This window comes from Telopea speciosissima, chromosome 6, assembly GCF_018873765.1.
Source record: "Telopea speciosissima isolate NSW1024214 ecotype Mountain lineage chromosome 6, Tspe_v1, whole genome shotgun sequence".
Lineage (NCBI taxonomy): Eukaryota > Viridiplantae > Streptophyta > Magnoliopsida > Proteales > Proteaceae > Telopea > Telopea speciosissima.
The window spans coordinates 26,696,538-26,711,635 of record NC_057921.1 but is presented as its reverse complement, the minus strand read 5'-3'; positions in this window follow the sequence as shown (position 1 = coordinate 26,711,635).

Here is a 15,098-nt window from a genome sequence, read left to right as displayed (position 1 = left end):
CTTCTCTCTTCTCCCTTCCCCCTATAAATACCCCTTGCCCTTTGGGTTGTAACAAGTTAGTTTTTAGTTCAGTTTTTAGTTAGTTTGTAGTTCAATTTTAATTCAGTTTTTAGTGTAGTTTTTAGTTCAATTAATTAGTAAAATTTCTTCTTCTCTTCTTCTAGTTTTTGGCTTTCTAAGTTCTAATTTGATTTCATGCTTTCAATTTCATGGTTGTGATGCTTTTGATTCATACTTTAATTTTATTTCTTCAATATGGTTGTAATAATTCTAGTTTAGTTTCAAGCTTTCTAGTCTAAGTTTCTAAGTTGATGACAAGACTTGGAGATTTAGAAGAGGAAGCAATTTCAGTCCGGTTCAAGCACATCCAGGTTTTCATTCTCTAAACCCTTAATCCCATTCTCCCTCTCCTCTATCTCTCTCTATCTTCTTCTTCTTCTCCCTCTATTTCTTTTATTTTTTTTATATGGTTGTGGTTTATGGATGCACTTTTATTCCCTTATTCCTTTTTATGTGGTTATTATGTGTGGCTGCATTTTTATTCCTTTCAATTTGCGTTAGTTTGATAGGTTAGATGCTCATGTGTTAGGATGCCAATTTAATCCCGTAATTTTGTTAGATGCTTATGAGTTAGGATGCAATAATTTTCATTAGTTTAATTTAACACTTTAATTTGGTTCACTTTGCATTATTTTTAAGTTAGTTAAATAGAGTGGCGTATATCTCCTCGTGTTCGACCCGTAGCTACGATTGACCCGTACGCTTACGGTATTATTTTAACTCAAACAAGTTTTTGGCACCGTTGCAGGGGAGATTATTGTCCACTTTATTTTTCTGATTTTTAAGTAATTCGAAGTGCTTTATTTTATTTTACCTTTTCTTCTATTTTAAAAAAAAAATCAATTTTTGAAAACCTCATCTTGTTTCTCTTCTGTTTCAAAGACTGTGCCGCCCAATCTAAAGTCCTTCTTATGCTCAAACCCAACCTCTTTTGGTGTCACTCATAGGATTAAGTTACCTATGACGCTGCATCTTGACTTGGTTGGGTGGAATGGCATATGACTTATCTTTGGAGGTGACCAACTTTGATAACAAGAAAGCAACATAGTGAGTGCCTTGGAAATAGAAAAATATAGTAGTCTTCCACTCTACATTAGAATCCAATTGGAGTCGCCCGTAGGTGGCTCTTGAAGACTATACGGGTTCCCTTGCTGTCAACCTATATGGCAACCTTACAACTTTGGAACCATTGTTTCGATTTTTTAGGGCAATGCAGCAACTGTCTATTTATTCTCTCATGTTTTTAGTGAATTTTTTCTAGTCTTTTATTTTTCTTTAATTTTTCTAAGGGAGACCTCAATTTGGGATAGGTGGTTAGTTTAGAATAATGGGAGATACACTTTCACCTATGACTTTGGGGGAAAGGTGGAACTATGCTAAGGCAATCATAACTTTGAGGGAAATATTTAAACAGACTAGGGCGGCCAAAAGTAGAGAGTTAGAGAACAACTTTGCACTACCCCAGTACAATTCTGTTCCCTAACCCAACTATGGGCTTTCAGAAAATTTTGACTGGTCTCATCCCCAGGCTATCCATATTATGGACGGATGCCCTAATCTTTATGGGGGGAGCTATGGTGATGAGCATGTGAGTCCTCTATTTCAATATAATTCTTTTGGCACTTACAATTAGGGGTGGAGTGATCATCCCAATTTCTCGTGGGATCAATGGAATAACCAAGCTAGACCACCCAATTTCCAATACCATAGTCAGTTTAGTCCTCCAATGCCCAACCCTCCACTGAATCTCAATGAGCCACCTCTCCTTGAACCATATCACCAACCCCCTAAGTTTCAAAGCATGCGTGAGGAGGCCAAACTAAGTGAGCTTGAGAAACACATAGCCCTTCTCACGACGAGCCAAAATACCTTGGAGAAGCACCTCTCTCAACTGATAACCATGGTGCAAGAGGAGGAAACGGGTACATTACCTAGTCAGCCTGAACCGCCTCATCCCCAGTTTAATGATGTTGAAAGTCCACCACCCCAGTTTGAGGTTAATGAGAGTCACTCCCAACACAATGATTTTCAAGATGATTTATTTGTTGAGATTGAGTCTCCTGAAGATGTTAGTGAAGCGAGGTTTGATGAGCTACCTAAGGACGTCCAACTTTTGACTGAAATTTTTTATTTTAGTGCACCTAGTGTTTCTACTAATTTAGAATCAGATTTTCATGATAGCATAGAAATCCTGAAAATTCGATCTCCCTCTCTCTCTTTGGAAAACCCAGATGATTGTCATTTTGGGGATTCAATTGTCCCATATGTTGATTTGTCCAAACCTCCTAGGTTTGATGATTTTATTGAGGAGGACAATGTTAGCCATGATGCTTTTGAAGCAAATTATCGTGATCCCTATTTGGCAAACCAAGTTCTGCAAAGAGCGAATAGTTTTATTGCTAGGATTGATTTGAGTGAACCTCCCATTTTTTATGATTATCTTGATGAGGTTATTCATAATCCTTTTTATGCTTATTGTGATCCATTTTTGGTTGGTTTTTCTAAACATGACATGTGTTCTACATTACAAATGGAAGAGAATGGGAGGACTTATGGCATGAGTTTTAATGCCTTCATTTTCCACTGTCCTATGAGGATAGATTTTTCTATTGGATATTTCTCAGTTGTGCTTAACTTCTATATTATTTCTCGCTTTACTAAAATTCATGGTCAAGTGTTTTCTGGTTCTAAAGCTATTTCTCCATTTACTGGCCATGGTTGAGATTTCTGTTGCTGCTCCTAGCACTTTTTGTAGAGCTCATGACTCTTCATGATCCTCTTTTTTATTATATCTGGTAAGCCCCTTCATCTCCTCCCTTGTCCTTATTCTTTCTTTTATGCATGCATTGAGGACATTGCATGACTTAGTTTAGTTTTTAGTTAGTTTCTAGTTCAATTTTAATTCAATTTTTAGTGTAGTTTCTAGTTCAATTAATTAGTGAAATTTCTTCTTTTCTTCTTCTAGTTTTTGGCTTTCTATGTTCTAGTTTGATTTCATGCTTTCAATTTCATGGTTGTGATGCTTTTGATTCATGCTTTAATTTTATGTCTTCAATATGGTTGTAATAATTCTAATTTAGTTTCAAGCTTTCTAGTCTAAGTTTCTAAGTTGATGATAAGACTTGGAGATTTAGAAGAGGAAGCAATTTCAGTCCGGTTCAAGCACATCCAGGTTTTCATTCTCTAAACCCTTAAGCTCATTCTCCCTCTCCTCTATCTCTCTCTATCTTCTTCTTCTTCTCCCTCTATTTCTTTTATTTTTTTTATATGGTTGTGATTTGTGGATGCACTTTTATTCCCTTATTCCTTTTTATGTGGTTATTATGTGTGGCTGCATTTTTATTCCTTTCAATTTGAGTTAGTTTGATAGGTTAGATGCTCATGTGTTAGGACGCCAATTTAATCCCTTAATTTTGTTAGATGCTTATGAGTTAGGATGCAATAATTTTCATTAGTTTAATTTAACACTTTAATTTGGTTCACCTTGCATTATTTTTAAGTTAGTTAAATAGAGTGGCGTATATCTCCTCGTGTTCGACCCGTAGCTACGACTGACCCGTACGCTTGCGGTATTATTTTAACTCAAACACGTATGGCCACCAAGGTCCACGGACCACCAAGGCGTAAGGCCACCAAGGTCCATGGACCACCAAGATGTAAAGCCACCAAAGTCCATGGACCACCCAGTTGTAAGGCCACCAAGGTTCGACGACTACCAAGGCCTATCGGCCATATACGAGTGACTAAGAGCAATACACAAAGGAGCGAGGATCCAACCACAGAAATCTAGAAAGAAGGCTATAGAAGAAGGAAACCTAATAAAGGCAAACCTCATCCGCTCGGTGGGAGAAAGCACAATTGACTCCCCAGGGGCACGAAGGACAATCTCAGAAGGTATGTGGTACAATCGATTAGAAGACACCAAGTCCGATGCGGTCAAGATGCTCAAGAACCGTCCCATCCTACTATTGAGGTCCATGACCGGGGGTGCCACCCTAGCATCATCTCTAGGAGGACTATCATCTGGGCCAGGACTATCGACGGTATCTTCCCCGTCACTAGAAGTAGGTCTGGGAGGAGGCAATGTGGGGAGAGTGTCAACAGAAGAAGACGACCCTGAAGAGGGCCCATCCGTGGACCCAACCACAACAGTGGCGGAGTCAGATTCGCTAGACGTCATAGACAATGGTAAGGAAGGTTACTTACATGAGTAGTAGTCCCCCAACGTCAAGCCACCAACCTAGGAGAGTGGAAAGCAGGCTGCAATGACAAACAAGCAAACTCATAAGGAAAGGTACAAAAAAAAAAGGGAAGGAAGGCATGTATTTTCAAAACCAGTGATGGCAGGCGCAGACCAACAGAGAGGGGCCCGATGATGCCAATGGGCACAGAGCAGGACGGGCACGGACCAGCCAAGGGGTGCAGACGCCGGATGGGAGCTGAGCAGCCAAGGGGCACAGAGCCGAATGGGTGCGGATTAGCCAAGGGGCCCGGACGCCGGATGGGCACGGACCAGCCAAAGGGCGTGGACTCCGAATGGGCGCGGACCAGCCAGGGGGCGCGGACACTGAGGGGCGCAGAACAACCAAGGGGCGCGAACGCCAGATGGGCGCGAACAAGCTAAGGGGCCACAGCCAAAGGGCCATGGGCACCTAGTTTTGGGCGAAGGAGAGAAGAAAAGAGAGAAAGAGAGAGGAGAGGAAAAAGTAGGCGAGAGAGAGAAGAAAGAGAAAAAAAAAAAAAAAAGGGTTTTTGGCCATAGCCAAGGGCCGCGGTCGACAGGAGCCAATGGGCACAGACGCCGCCAACGGGCGCGGACAATCGAGCTGCGCCAATGGGTGCGAACGAGCACGGACAGCCTCAAACAGTCAAACAGCGCCAACGGGTGCAGACGGGCGCAGACAGTCGAGCAATGCCAACAAGCATGGACGCCACAACGGTCTTAGACAGTCGAGCGGTGCCAACGGCCATGGACGAGTACGGACGGGCGCGGACAGGCGAGTGGCGCCAACGGGGGCGGACGGGCGTGAACAGTCGAGCCGCACCAACTGGCGCAGACAAGCACGGACTGGCACGGATAGGCAAGAGGCGCCAACGGGCACGGACAGGCGAGCAGCGCTAACGGGCGCGGATGAGGGATGATGTACGGACTCGGGCACGCAGGCTTGAGAACAGGGTGGATGCGCGGGCAAGCGAATAGGACCAACGATCGAGGTCGTGTGAACGAGACTATGAGCAGAACCAAGCTCTAAGAGGCACCATGCCAAATGGGGGCTAAGCCGAGAGAAGAGGAGGCCAAGGCAAGGCAAGAAGGCAAGAGACTAAGCCACCCTACACTTGGGGGGCACAAGAAATAGTGACAAAGTCCAAAGCAAGGGAGATAAAGCTTCAAAGCAACAAGGCAAAAAAGTGCAATGGGAGGGGTTTGAACCCACAACCTCTCCCACTTCACTAAAGGATTCGCAGGAACACCCTTCGAGAAAAGTTTATTTATAGTAAACCCCTCACTAATACAAGAATGAAAAGGCTACTCTCTTGAACACTCTGTTTCAAGAGAGTGGGGGGCAAATGATAAACCCAAAATCACACTGGCCAATCATGAGCCTCCATGTGTCCCAGCCCAAGTGGGAAGACCATCTCTAGCCCGGTCACCTTACGTTTCACTTGATTGGCCCGGATGGGAAACTACCATCAAGGTCCAAGTCCAGGTGCTACGGACTACAACCACCACCAAGGTCCAAGTCCAGGTACTACGGATTACGACTACCACCAAGGACCAAGTCCAGGTACTACAGGCTACTACCATCAACGACCAAGTCCAAGTACTACAGGCTACTACCATCAACGACCAAATCCAGGTACTACACGCAGGCTATTACCGCCAACGACAAGATATGCATCATCTCATCAGTTGAGGGTACCACCTACCAGAGGTACAATTCAAGACGGACTCATGGACAAGGACCTTATCCAATATACGATGGTGCATGCATGTCTATCTACCAGGAACATCCTCCCTACTGGGACTCTACCTCCCATGGGAGAGCAACCAACCAAGAGATGAGTCCTATCAACTAGGAATGTCTATCTACTACATGGACTACTCGTCATCAACTGGGACTCTCCATGCCGCCACACTCCACTATAAATACGAAGGTACTCTACCCCATTAACCCATCTTGAATTCTAACTATTCATCTGTTTGCTCAGAGAGATCTAATTTAGGCATCGGAGAGTCCTAGGCTGGAACCACACCGGTTCTCCTTTGTCACCCAGGTCCTTTTGCAGGTTACAACACTTGAAGGGACCACCGAACGATTTCTTAACGCAACAATATTGATGCCACAATGCCCTCATTGCAATCAGAAATGAAATTATGTTTCCACAAAGCCCTCAATGCTATGTACTTTAATATGTGTGAGAATCTGTGAAATATATTGGACAATAAAGATTTACGTGGTAGTTATGTGAATTATTTTAAGGAATAGTGGATTACTTTATCTATTGATTCAATATACGTATTTAACATAATGGAACATAATGCAATTTTGAAATTTTAGGTATGCAACAGTGATGTCGAATGGTAATATTAATCCTATTGTATATAACTCATCTAGTGAGAAGAAAGTTGAACAATGAAATTTGACGAAGATTGAAGTGTTACAACAGTTTGAAGAAACTATATATTGCAGAGAGTCCTGTAGATATAATAGATTCACAAGTGTTGAATGGGTAGTTGAGATTATAGCAAACCATTTAGATAGATGTTACGATAAGTTCCGGATGGAAAGACTTGTTTTCCTAAATTTATGCAACATAATTAAAACCCGTGGATGATTATAAGATAGTCGTTTCATTAGAGTGGATGAACAAATTGTCATCTTCCTATAGATAATTCAAGCAAAAGGTGGGCATATGAAACAATCTAAAATATTCCAATACTTTTTGGTGAAACTGTACGTCGTTTCTTCAAAATCGTGTTGCAAGCATTTTTTTAAGCTGGGGAAGGAAAATATCAAACTACCATCATACAACAAAATCCCAACAGAGATTAGATCGAATCCATATCACTACCTCTACTTTAAGGTGATGTAGAGAAATTTTATATCTACTTTCGCTTTTTATCTTTAACATGAACATGTATTATTGAATCAGACCACGACTTATTAAAATTTTTATATATATTTGAATGACTATTTTGGTGCCATTGATGGCACACATATTATTGCCATGGTACCTAAGAGAAAACAAATCCCATATAGAGGTAAGAAGGAAATAACCACGCAGAATGTGATGTATGTGTGTGTGTGCTTTTAACATGGAATTCACATTTATCTATGCGGGTTGGGAGGTATGTACCAATGATTGTCGAGTATTTTCCGAAATACTTCAAAATGAACGGTTGAGAGTTCCTCACCCCTAAATGTAAATCAATTTAAATATGCTTCCTTAGCATTCTAATTCTAGTTAATTAGTTAATAATAATCTCTTGGTGATTATTATATTTTTCTTTTACAAAAAAAAATTATTTTTTCACAATTATATTGTAGGAAAGTACTACATTGTAGACTTTAGCTACCTGACTCTACAATGATACTTGACACCTTTTAAAAGAGAGAGGTTTCATTTGCATAATACAGGGGAGGGGGAAGATAGCCTAGAACCCAAAGGAATTGTTTAATAAAAGTGATAAGGCGGGGAATTGCAAATCCCTAATCATAGACATTCATCTTTAAAGAATGTTATTAAACGAGCATTTGATGTTATAAAAGCTCAATTTGGTATATAAAGGTCTATGCCTCCATACCTACTCAAAGATCTAAAGCTACATCATAATTGTCTGTTGCACTCTTCATAACTATATTAGGGTGAGTAAATAGCAAATGTCGAGTTTGCTAGATTAGGCGTTTATGAATCTTATGATGAGGTACAAGAGATTGAGTTTATTATATCTAAGACAGCTCGTAGCATAATTGCATAATCAAGTAATCCGCATGATAGTGCAAAAGAGATAACTTTAGTTTTTATTTTGGAAAATTATCAATGCCACCCCCTGAGTTACACCCTTATTTAATGCAACCCCATTAAGTACCAAAATATCAAATCTGGCCCAAAAACTATCAGGGTTAACTGTGTGTAATGCAAATGACTAAACTACCATCTACCTCATCGTTGCTTATTGGCATCTGTGGCCAAATTAGCTCACGGGTGCCCTATAGATTCCCGGCGAATGATAACCATGGTCCGGCGACCATGATTTTGGTGTGAGAAAAAATCGGCGAAAAAAAAAACACAACGGTGATTTTCCCCTCTTTTTTTTTGTAAATTGCAACGACTAAAGCAGAAGCGGATTCTGGCCATTAAGGAATCCGGCGAAGGATTTGAATGAGGCAGAGAACCCTGACAACGGTTCTAACCTCCGTGTTGTGACCCTCCATCACCTTTTTTTTAATTTCTGCAACTTGTCACCCCTTCATCCTGAAATCTTCCCTATTTATCCCTTCATCCTAAAATCTTCCCTGTTTAACCTACCTACCCACTCTCTCTCTCTCTCTCTCTCTCTCTCTCTCTCAGGGCTAGGGTTTCCTTGATTCATCTTCTTCTTCCTCTTCTACTCTGAAATAGGAACAGAAGAAAAAAGTTACACAAGTCCTTTTCAGATGCCAACAGCCCACTGCCTAAAAGTCTGAAGACCCAAAAAAGTTACACAAGTCCCTTTCCCCTTTGTCAAATTCCATATGTAGAAGCTCTCCAAAAATCCAATTTCTTTTTTCTAATATAAAGCTTTACTCGATACAAGAACAGAAACACACCAAATCAAAACACAGCACGGGAAAGCTTGAAGGACGAAGAATGATATAATGATTAAAGATACAATTCACCTGTAGAGGACATCGAAGGCGACATAGACACGAGCGTGGCCAATGTGGCTGTAATCGTAGGCGGTGATGCCATGTACATGCCCAACTTACTGGGCTCTTTAGGCTTAAAGATTTCCTTCTGTTTAGTCATGGTATTGTAGACCTGAAATTCCTTGTTCTCCATTCCAACTTAGGACAGGGAATTCGACGAGCATCCATGGGACGAAGAGGAAGACAAGGCAACAGGGAGCGACGTTGCAGAGATGGGAAGGGTTCTTTGTTCGGCTGAGGAAGAAGAAGACTTGGTTCACTTGTTTTGAGAGGAAGGGCAAAATAGTATTTTAAAAAAATCTAACCCGCTGACATCAGTAATTAACAGTTAAAAGGTTAACCCCATTAATTTTTAAGTATTCTTTATTTTTTGTTCTCAACTTATCAATGGATATGTTCACATTAGATTGAGATTAACAACATGATATGCTTAATTATTTTATAATGCTCACTACTATTTGCATGAAAAATGAATGACAATCAATCCCTATATATCAATGTGGTAATGAGCAGATGATAATGAGGACTTTCCAAACAAAAATTAATCCCAATCGATAATTTTACGCATGTTTAGCAGGATAAAACATTCACAGTCATTTATGCGGGTGGATGTCTACAAAGGGAAGGTGGAAGGAGGGGTTGATTCGTATCAACATGTCAATGAAACTGTGGTTATCCGACATGTGTGCCATGAAGTTCAAATTGATCGGACTCTTTTATACCATTACTATGGCCTAACAATCTTCTTGGGCATATTGGTTTTTCTTTTGACATGTTTTGTTTTATATATATATATATACTAGTAAACTCACACGTGCAAATGCACGAGTGGTCATATGTTGGCGAGAGAGAAAGCATGTTGTGTAGAACAGTGGAATATGAAAAACATAGATAATAGAGAGTAGAACTAACAAAGTGTTCATAGATATTAGAGAGTGGAATATGAAAAACATAGATATTAGAATTAAATCATTCCCCAAAAAAATAATTAGAAGTTAAAATTAGGAGTAATAAATTTAAAACGCTACTTTCATTAATATTTACAATGTTCATTCTCATCTATTGATGAGGTTGGCTTTGTTTTCCTCATTCCAATTTTTTATTTTGACCTGTAAGAAAGAAACAAATTCAGAATGTTTTAAAAATACCTTTTAAAGTAATATTTTTATAGTAGGGTATGATATAATTACCAATTTTGCAACTCCTCAGCTTCTTTAATCTGCGGATTAATTTGGATTATAGTTGATCCAGTAGAAATAAGTGAAAGACCTAATGATTATAATAAACTGTAGAGAATCCCAACGAAGCCATCCAAGGAAGGAAAGTAGAGAAAAGAAATTGAGAAACCCAAAAAATCCTAACCCAACTCATTCGAATTCTGCACCACCCCACATGTTGATTTTCCTCCAAAAAAAACCACAAAAGAACTTCTCTTAAGCCATAACTAAAGAAAAATCAATTCCATAACGACCAAAGGAAGAAGAACTACACCAAAAGGAAGTACCGTTTGTTCGATCTAAGTTTATTTTCTTGTGTAGCCATAGTAAATCTAAGGAATAAATCACAGATGAAGTTAAATGTGACAATATAATCTAAGGCATACACGTTAACGTGGTAGATGTACGTGATTGATTCTTTTATAATCTTTGTACCTTTTATGTCATGGAATCCCCATTTTGTGATGTGGTTTCTAGGTACATGCTTCAATAATTTCTGGTCTTGACTTGTATTCTGTGATGAGCATGATCTAAATCCTATTATCGTTCCTATAATTTCTGGTTCTTGTTATCATGATTCCCATTGAATAATGGACATGATCTTCATTTTTGTAATCAATCTCTCTATCGGTGTAAGGAGTTGCTGCAAGACCAATGCAGTAAACATATAGCTCTTCTCTTTTATGCTTGGGCCCCAAACCCATTCAGATTCTAACATGTTTTGGCCTAGTATATGGGTTGGGTTCTGGCGTTCCAATCCAGATTTGATTTGTGATGACCTAGATCTAAATACATGGGCTGGATTCTGGTGTTTAATCCAAGAGGCGATTTGGTTTAAGATTGGGCTTTGGCATCTCGGATCTGAAAAAAGCGAATTGGATTCAATTTGGGATTTAGAAATAATAAACCCATGATGATTTAGACTTTATGCCATATGTTGGATCCAAATATAATTGATTCAAAAAACCATATATGATTCTAGGATTTTAGGTCCATTCTGTTTAGTCCAATAATGAGTCAGGGAAGCCCATTTAAGAATTCTGATACAGCTTATTTGAGCCTATTCCGTTTGAGTTCGATAACATTCATGCATTGCATAGCACAGTCCATAAAAATCTCTGTTATAAAACATTAAATGGGCAGTCCTCAAATCAGACTCATTTTTTTACCCAGCTTGAGGCCTAATCAGGCCCATCAATAGATTATCATAAATCATTTTGGGCCAATCCCAACAAGCAACATCTGCTTTTACTTAGATTGAAGACCACTCAGGCCCATTGTAAGATTCATCTTGGGACCTCCTAGATCCAGTCTTTGTCAGTCTAGGCCCAGTCCGACCCATTTTAAAAATAAAACTTCGTTTTGATTCTTTTCTTTTTTCTTTTTTTGTCTTTCTTTTTGTTTTTCTAAAACCATTTTTGTCTCTGATTTCAAAATTGATTTTTGTCTGTGATTTCTAAACCTAAAATCTTCTTCTCTGAAGTTGATCATGGGTGAGTCAGCAGTAGTAGGGGTCGTCATTTTATGTAACCGTGTTCATATGAAATTATTATTTTATGTGAGTCCGAGCTGAGTTAGTAGTTTTTATGGGTAGTCAGTATGGATCGTGGGTGTTATTTCATGTGAGAGAGAGTGTTAGTTGTTATTCGTCACCACCACCACCTCTGCTACAGTTACAGTTACAGTTACTAATAATGGACCTAACTGTCTTTGAAGATGGTTGATTTTCTCCGAGCCCACAAATTTTAAAGTCTTCAAGTTACAGTTACAGTTGCAACTAATGGAGCTAACTGTCTTTGAAGATGGTTGGTTTTCTCCAAGCCTACAAATACAAGGGACTTCTATGTTCTTGACTTTCTAATCTCTCAAATGCCACGGAAGACATTAGAAAATTATGCAGGCACTTGCGCACTGATGACCTATGATTCATGCATGCTAACACATAAAATAATAGAATTTAAATCCCATTGTATTCATTGATCACTATTGAATGTATATACAAGAGAGACCTAGCCAATTACAATTGTATAGAAGTAGGATTCTCAATAGGTTGAGATTGAGTAGATCTCACATGTAATAATATAAGAATTTTTTTTTTTTTTTTGGTAGAAGATAATATGGGAAGTTTGAGTGGATATCACATGCGATGAGAATAAAAACCGTATATAGAGTCTCCATTTAGACAAATTACATCAAACTATGCTCTCGATTGACCCCCAGTCATGAGGCTTCTCCCTATCCTTAACTATGGAAAGCAAATATGCCATTCCTGGAACTTAAGAGAACTCCCTGAAGGCAAGCCTTTTTATTTCCTAAAACCTAATAATATAAATACATGAAGGCAAACCATGTTGAGTGCTAGAAACATACAGGAAATGGCTTGAAGAATTTTGTAAATTCGGCAGAGAAACTTATACCAACTGGAGAGAGGAAAAGAAGAGTAAATTAAAGAAATTAGTACCAGCATAGGTTGAATAATTTTCAATTCCACCCAGATACTTCGATGTCTAACTACAGAAAATGAAACATAACCCCCTCCGGTTTTCTAATAAATTCAAGCTTTTTGAACACCAGGTGTCTGATGAAGATCTCAAAGCACTGTTCGTTGAGACAGATTCCTACATGTTAGCATCACACTTATAATATTGGGCTCTATGGGCACTGATCCAGGTAAGCTCCAGTGTTCCCTCAGCTTCAAGAATTGCTACAGGAATCCAATTTCGATCTTAAATCGTTCTCTGTGCTTTGTGTAGGCAAAGATGTCTTCAATCGATTTCGATTATTTAGGTTATTTCTTCCTGCGCTACAATGAATACAAAAGGCGGAAGGAGGGATGTTTCTCATTGGCACGATCATACCTTGCACAATCTGGGTCTGGGTGAATTCTCCATGTCTTTGCTGACAAGAGAGACAAGAGTGTGTAACCTATTCCTGTTGTGAAGTTGTAGGAGAAGATCCTTTAGATTCTTAAGATAGGATTGTTTGTACGATATTCTTTATAGCTGAAAATTAACTTATCAGTGCCCCCTAATCTTTGTGATCTACAACATGAATCAAATTGGAATTCAAGGAAAATAAAATTGAAAATTCTATGGTAAACCACAGCAAAACTCACTTCCATGACATAACCTACCAATGACAAGGAGCAGCATAACTTAGAACTTCTTGAATTCTTTGCCCTAATAGTTTAATTACAACTGTTTAATAAGAATCAACTTCCCCAAGGAGCCCACTTCTTGCTCATGTGCCATATTTTGGGACTAATTTAAGCAGAAAAAGTATGAAACTCAATGCTTCATCTTCCATCTCCATGAATGTAATCCCAGAAACCTGCAGACACATACCTTCACCCAAAAGATTGATGTCCAAAATTCATCAAATTGGTCGATGCTTGAAATAAATGTCCAGATCCCTAATCTCAATGGAACATTCACTGGGAACTAAAGAATATATTGCACTCTATCCAGAAACAAATCCAGAAACACATACTGTCAATAATTTTTTCCAAAACTATGATCACAAAATACAGCCATATACTCATAACAGGAAAATACAAAATAAATGGCCTCTAACATTCAGAAAGTGTAGAGGTGAAAAAACAAGCAACTTGCCTCTGTTATACCCGCACCCCGGATCATAATTAATTATTATTTCTCCCTCATGACGTGTAGATACCGCTGCCATGTATGCTGGTGACCTGTTCTTGATGATGGTCAAACCGAGCTACAAAATTATTGACCATGATACGGGTTTGCCTGTGGAGGAAACTATTCGGGGTCATGGGTGACGCACCATGGCAATGGAGAAGTAAGTTCTAGCCCTTGACTTATTTATTTACCCTTTTTTTTAGTGCCCTCAAAGTGCGGGTTGAGATTTGGACCGCCCGGACTATTTTAATTGAGTTGGGAATATTTTATTTGTGGGTCCTACTTACTTCGAGAAACGTGTGAGGGACTTGTGTTCCATTATTACTTGGACCCCACCCTTTAATAGATCCATTTGATAGACTTCTTTCCTATTTAGAACTAATGGGTGACCCATTTAACTTAAGGTACCCATTTGGCTTAATGACCCATTTAACTTGGATTGACCCATTTAACTTGTTGGATCAAAAATGGGTTTTATTCTATTAGTACTCAACCAAATGAACCTTAAAGCATCACTTACCTTAAATAGACTAAAGGGCTTTTAAGTCTCATTACTTATCCTCCAACCAAAAACGTGGGAAGAAGGGAAAGAAGAGAAAGAAAGAAGAAAGGAGAGGAAAATAAGGAAAGAAGCAAGAAGGAAGGAGAAAATGAGGGAGAAGGGTGGAGAAGTTTGGCTAGAGGTTGTAGACCTCATCTCTTGGAGCCCTCTACGTGGAACTTTTCTATATTGGGGATAGGTAAGCCATTAAATCTCACCTCGCTCGCTTCTTCTATTTTGGATTTTGGGGTTTGAAAAATGGGAAAGACTTAATCTAGGGTTCCACTTGGAACCCAAGGATCGATTGAAACTTCTATGCTTGGCTATTATGGAGTTATTTCACTCCATGGCTAGCCCTAAAGCTCACAACCTCACTCCATTTGAAAGACCTAGGGTTTCTACCCGATTATGCCCTAAATTAGGTTCTCTTGCTTTCCCCCTCTTGAATCCTTGGAATACATAGACCTAATGAGGTCTTAGGATCTTAATGGACCAAGGAGGAAGCTCCCTTGGTGTTCCCTTTCCTTCAATCCACTTGGGAATGGAAGCCTTGGTGAATAACCCTTTAATTTTGAGATTTGGAGACCTGCGGTTTCAAGACCTACGAGAAATCGCCCCTGTAACCACCCTGAGACCATCCTCTTAAGAAGCTCTCTGTTAAAGTCAATTTTACCTGCGGTTTCATATCTGAGGTGAAACCACCCATAAAACCGCACCTAGC